We start from the raw sequence: 6011 nt of genomic DNA, 5'->3' as shown, positions 1-6011 counted from the left end.
AAGAATTAAGTTAGCAATGATGTACATGTATTTTGCAATATTTATATGAACAAATCTTGTTAGATGACGTCTGGCCGTTCTACTATTGTGATATATAGATATCACTGTTCATGTAAAGATTTGAAACTTATTAGCCTACTCTTGGAAACCTTCCTTTTGTCTGGCTTAAAACTTTCACCATATTTATATACCAAAATATACCACTCTACATACCAAAGCCAATTTGAACAACCAAATATGTGGTACTGCACCCCCAGCTAACATTTGGACGTTTTCTGAACGTTCTTGAAACGATCCAAGTTCGGTATTCAGACGTTTTGTCAAAACGTTATCAGAACGTCTTTTTGTATCGAAGGTTTTCGACGTACATTGTATTTAAAACATTTCAAATGGACGTTATAAAAACGTTTTTAAACGTTTAAAAAAACCAATACAAAACCTTTCAGACTTTTTAAGGACCTGCAGAAAACCTTTTCTACGTTACAGACGTCAGAAAACCTTTCAAGAATATTCAAAACGTTCTGTGGACGTTCTGCGGACGTCCAGAAAACCGTCGAGAACGTTAAAAAACGTTTTAAGAACGTCTAAAAAGTCTTTTGACCCTTTCCAGAACGTTTAAAGAACCTTTCATATCCGACTAAAACGCAGAGACTCCAACCCCAAGCACCTTCTGATCTGGGGATTCTCCCGCCTGAAACCCTTAGCAAACGGGAGACTCCAACTTGATGTGTGCGAAGCGCGAAATTCCCAGGGTTCTAGATGCTCTCTGGTGCTATCTAAGGCTTATTTTTTCAACATACGATAGAAATAAGTAAGAAATCCTTTCCAACGGGAGACAAAGAGCCAGGGCGGGAGAAATTAAATCTCAAACGGGAGAACGGGAGATTTTGCAAAATAATATGGGTTTTCGGCGGGAGATCTCCCGTCGAAAACGGGAGAGTTGGAGTCTCTGAAAACGTCCAGAAAACCTTTTAAGAACGTCTAATGTTTATTTTTTGTGGGACATTAAAAAAAGTATGGTTGTAAGATTATACAGGCACAATCTGGGATACAGTGTACCCTAATCCTAATCCTATATAATCCTATTCTAACCGTCCTGTTCCTAATGTCCTACCACCTATACCTATATACTACATATGAATCTGTATCACATTCTTTTATATACCGGCAAAAATGTTGTAATGCATGAAGACATGGTTATTAAAATTAAATCACATATATCTTAATTATAGGCCTATTAACATATGAAAAATACCTCTTCAGAACACAATTTGAAAATTGTGAATAACTGAACAATAACGTATATAGCCACAATTTTTAACACAGAAAGTTTGAATCTAGCATAAATACTTCCGATTTCAATGTCTTTTATTTAGTTTTCAAATTTTAGATTTTCTTATTTGAATATTCATAAAGAGGTATGAATATTCATGATAAAGCAACCAATGACGAAGACGTCGCGGACCAAATAAACACGTTTTTGAAACGTTCATTAAAGACAAAGTCGACATAGCAGACGTAATAACAACATTTTGTGAACGTTTATAAATGACGAAGAGGTAGCAGATTATAATAAAAACGTTTTGTAACGTCCATTGACGTTTTTAAAACATTTTCAAAAAAAAAAAAAAAAAAACCCTGTGCTTTGCGGTAAATTCTAAGTCCCAACTTTGACGTATATACATACGTTTTCAAAACGTACACTTTATACGAAGACGTATGGAACCGTTTAGGAAACGTTCTGAAAACGTTATGTGTTTGCTGGGCCTAAGAAGTATAGATTTTTCTTAAAATCTTAACCTTTTTGAAAGCAAAATGTAAGATTATAAAGGGAATCGAGTGTGATAATTCATGAAAACCACACTGAATTAATTATTTCACTTCTTTTGACCTTTCAAATTTTAGATGCCATTTTTATTGGTTCATTACAACTTTTATTAACACGATAAAGTAGGCCAATTGAGTGTAAGCTGGAATAGGGAGGGTCCCACTAAATGGGTCAAAAAGTATGAGCCCTAATTAAGCCATGGCGGCTGAGGAGGGGCGCACAGGATGCGCACCCCCTTTATTTTTTGTTAAAAGAAATAAAAAGAAGAAAATGAAAGGGGAATTGTGCGCCCCCTTTATTTTGTTATTTTGCATCCCCCTTTCCGGAATTTCTGAATCCGCCCCTGAAGTATAATAGGCCTAAAAGGTAGGCCCAATTATAATGGAATTTTGCAACACACATGTTCGTATAAAACACACCTTGGTCACTATCAAAAATTCAAGTTAGATTAGAAATAGACCTACCATACTTTCGTTTCCATAGATTCTCAGATTTCCAGAGAGAGGGGAAGAGAGAGCCCCACAAATTAAATGTATCAATGAAGAGGAGATCGAGAGTTTTGTAGAAAAAATGTTAATTCTAAGTTTACAGCGCACTGCTCGAGAACTGAATGACATGAAATCCTCACTCGAATTTCTTTGGCAGAAATCTCAAACAAATGACAATATTCTATAGACCCTATAGACCCCCCTCCCACGGTAAGAACTTTTTGCATTTTGATGTTGTAAATGGTGCAATTTGATGCATGTTTTTGCGCGTTTTATCTCTGTGAAACAGTCCCACTTGTTTAAGGTAGCAGTTTATTTTGATGTAGATTATTATTGAACAATTTGCCTATAAAATGGTATAATTTAAATACACTTCTTGAGGGGAGGGTGTGGGAGGGGGGTGTCCCCCCTCCCACGGTGAGAACTTTTTGCATTTTGATGTTGCAAATGGTGCAATTTGATGCATGTTTTTGCGCGTTTTATCGACGTGAAACAGTAACACTTGTTTAAGGTAGCAGTATATTTTGATGTAGGTTATTATTAAACAATTTGCCTATAAAATGGTATCATTTAAATAATCTTCTTGTATCAATTCTTTTCACTGAATATCATGAACGCGACTGAACCCGAGCGAGCGGAGCGAGCGAAGGGGGAGGGGAGGGTGTGGGAGGGGGGTGTGCCCCCTCAAACAACTACGTGAGAACTTTTTGCATTTTGATGTTGCAAATGGTGCAATTTGATGCATGTTTTGCGTGTTTTAACGAGTTGAAACTGTCCCACTTGTTTACGGTTGCAGTATACATTTTAGTGTAGATTATTATTGAACAATTTGCCTATAAAACGGTATCATTTAAATAATCTTCTTGTATTAATTCTTACACTGAATATCATGAACGCTGTCTGTTCAGCAATCAAACAGAATAAGCATGCACACGAGGGTGTAGATCCCCTCCCACACGGAGGTGATTTTGCGTTTTCAGACCTGAAATTCAGCAATCTGGTGCAAATTTTTGGTGCAATACTTTTTCATCGAAGTGTTAAAATCACGGAATTTAGCTCTTATTCCGAATGTGCACCATCTGTGTGTATGTATAAAGTCTAGTGAGATAGAGCTTAGGGGAAGGGGGATTCCCCCTCCCGCTCGCGCAGCTTTTGCGTTTTTAGAATTGAAATAAAGCGATCTGGGTATAGCCACAGTCTACTTCTGTGCATGGCGGAAGAGGGGGAGAGCAGGGAGAAGGCGTGGGCGAGTGTTATCTCCACCCTTCCCTTCCGATGGAGCTTTTGCCTTTTTAATGTTGAAATTGAGATATCTCGTATACGCATATTTAATGGAATCAACATTTGAGAAATCACACACAAAAAAAAAAAAACTGATGGGGGGGGGGGACTGAGGGAGGAAAGGGTCGATTAAAAGGGGAAATTCCCCTTATACATGAGGGAACCTTGAGTTTTCGGAATAAAAGTGATAAGTCTTGTGCACTCAGAATTATTCATAATTTTTTTTTTGTAAATCTAAAAAGTGTATATAAAAGCTAGGGAAAGAGGCACAGAGGGGGAGGGTTTGGGAGGGGGTATCCCCCTCCCAAGCACGAGAGATTTTGCATATTTTGAATTGAAATTCAACGATCTGGTGCACACTTTGAGTGAAATATTCAAAAAAAAAAATCTTGATGAAAGGTTGCAAAGGAGACCCGCTTCATGTGCATGCATACAGTATACACGCATTTTTTTCCGCCTCCCAAATTCCCGGTCCAGATCTTAGGGGGGGGGGGGGGAGGGCGACCGCCCCCATCGCCCCCCCCTCCCTGGCTACGCCAGTGGGGAGGGGGGTGTCCGCCCTCCGACGGTATAGGGAGCTTTTTCAATTTTTAGCTCTTAATGATGCAAGCTGGTGCATACTAGTGACTATTTTTTACTTATTTTGAAAGACAAAAGGGAAATATGCCTTCAATTGCAACTCTCACTTTAATCCTTTAAGCTATGCTCCCAATGCGTGAAAAAAATGGGTGTCATGCGTGAGATCGTGAGACAGACCCTAATGCTTGAGTCTCACTCATAACGCGTGAGACTTGGTAGCTCTGGACCACTATCAGACAACGGCGTAGCCAGGATTTGATCTTAGGGGGGGCGGTTAGTCTGCGAGGGAGCGAAGCGACCGAGCCCGGGGGGGGGGGGGGGGGGCAGGGTGTCCCCCCTCCCACGGTAAGAACTTTTTTGCATTTTGATGTTGTAAATGGTGCAATTTGATGCATGTTTTTGCGCGTTTTATCGACGTGAAACAGTCCAACTTGTTTAAGGCTGCAGTAAAGTTTGATGTAGATTATCATTGAATAATTTGCCTATAATATGGTATAATTTAAATACACTTCTTGTAGTACTTCTTTTCACTGAATATCATGAACGCGACTGAACCCGAGCGAAGCGACCGAGCCCGAGCGAGTGGAGCGAGCGAGGGGGGGGGGGGGGGGGAGGGTGTGGGAGGGGGGTGTCCCCCCTCTCATGGTAAGAACTTTTTGCATTTTGATGTTGTAAATGGTGCAATTTGATGCATGTTTTTGCGCGTTTTATCGACGTGAAACAGTCCCACTTGCTTAAGCTTGCAGCATATTTTGATGTAGATTACAGTATCATTGAACAATTTGCCTATAATATGGTATAATTTAAATACACTTATTGTATTAATTCTTTTCACTGAATATCATGAACGCGACTGAACCCGAGCGAGCGGAGCGAGCGAGGGGGATGGGAGGGTGTGGGAGGGGGTGTTCCCCTCCCACGGTAAGAACTTTTTGCATTTTGATGTTGCAAATGGTGCAATTAGATGCATGTTTTTGCGCGTTTTATCGACGTGAAACAGTCCCACTTGTTTAAGGCTGCAGTAAAGTTTGATGTAGATTATCATTGAATAATTTGCCTATAATATGGTATAATTTAAATACACTTCTTGTATTACTTCTTTTCACTGAATATCATGAACGCGACTGAACCCGAGCGAGCGGAGCGAGTGAAGGGAGAGGGAGGGTGTGGGAGGGGATGTCCCCCCTCCCACGGTGAGAACTTTTTGCATTTTGATGTTGCAAATGGTGCAATTTGATGCATTTTTTTGCCTGTTTTAACGAGTTGAAACAGTCCCACTTGTTTAAGGTTGCAGTATATTTTGATGTAGATTATCATTGAACAAGTTGCCTATTTAATGGTATAATTTAAATACACTTCTTGTATTAATTCTTTTCACTGATTATCATGAACGCGACTGAACCCGAGCGAGCGGAGCGAGCGAGGGGGGAGGGGAGGGGGTGTACCCCCTCCCACGGTGAGAACTTTTTGCATTTTGATGTTGCAAATGGTGCAATTTGATGCATGTTTTTGCGCGTTTTATCGACGTGAAACAGTCCCACTTGGTTAAGGTAGCAGTATAATTTGATGTAGATTATCATTGAACATTTTGCCTATAAAATGCTATCATTTAAATACGCTTCTTGTATTAATCCTTTTCACTGAATATCATGAACGTGACTGAACCCGAGAGAGCGGAGAGAGCGAAGGGGGAGGGGAGGGTGTGGGAGGGGGTGTCCCCCCCCTCCCACGGTGAGAACTTTTTGCATTTTGATGTTGCAAATGGTGCAATTTGATGCATGTTTTTGCGTGTTTTAACGAGTTGAAACAGTCCCACTTGTTTAAAGTTGCAGTAT

The sequence above is a fragment of the Diadema antillarum genome, unplaced genomic scaffold (genome assembly GCF_040938485.1).
Source record: "Diadema antillarum isolate AM-2024a unplaced genomic scaffold, OU_Dant_1.0 seq00001698_RagTag, whole genome shotgun sequence".
NCBI classification, from domain to species: domain Eukaryota; kingdom Metazoa; phylum Echinodermata; class Echinoidea; order Diadematoida; family Diadematidae; genus Diadema; species Diadema antillarum.
This window is presented reverse-complemented; position numbering follows the sequence as displayed.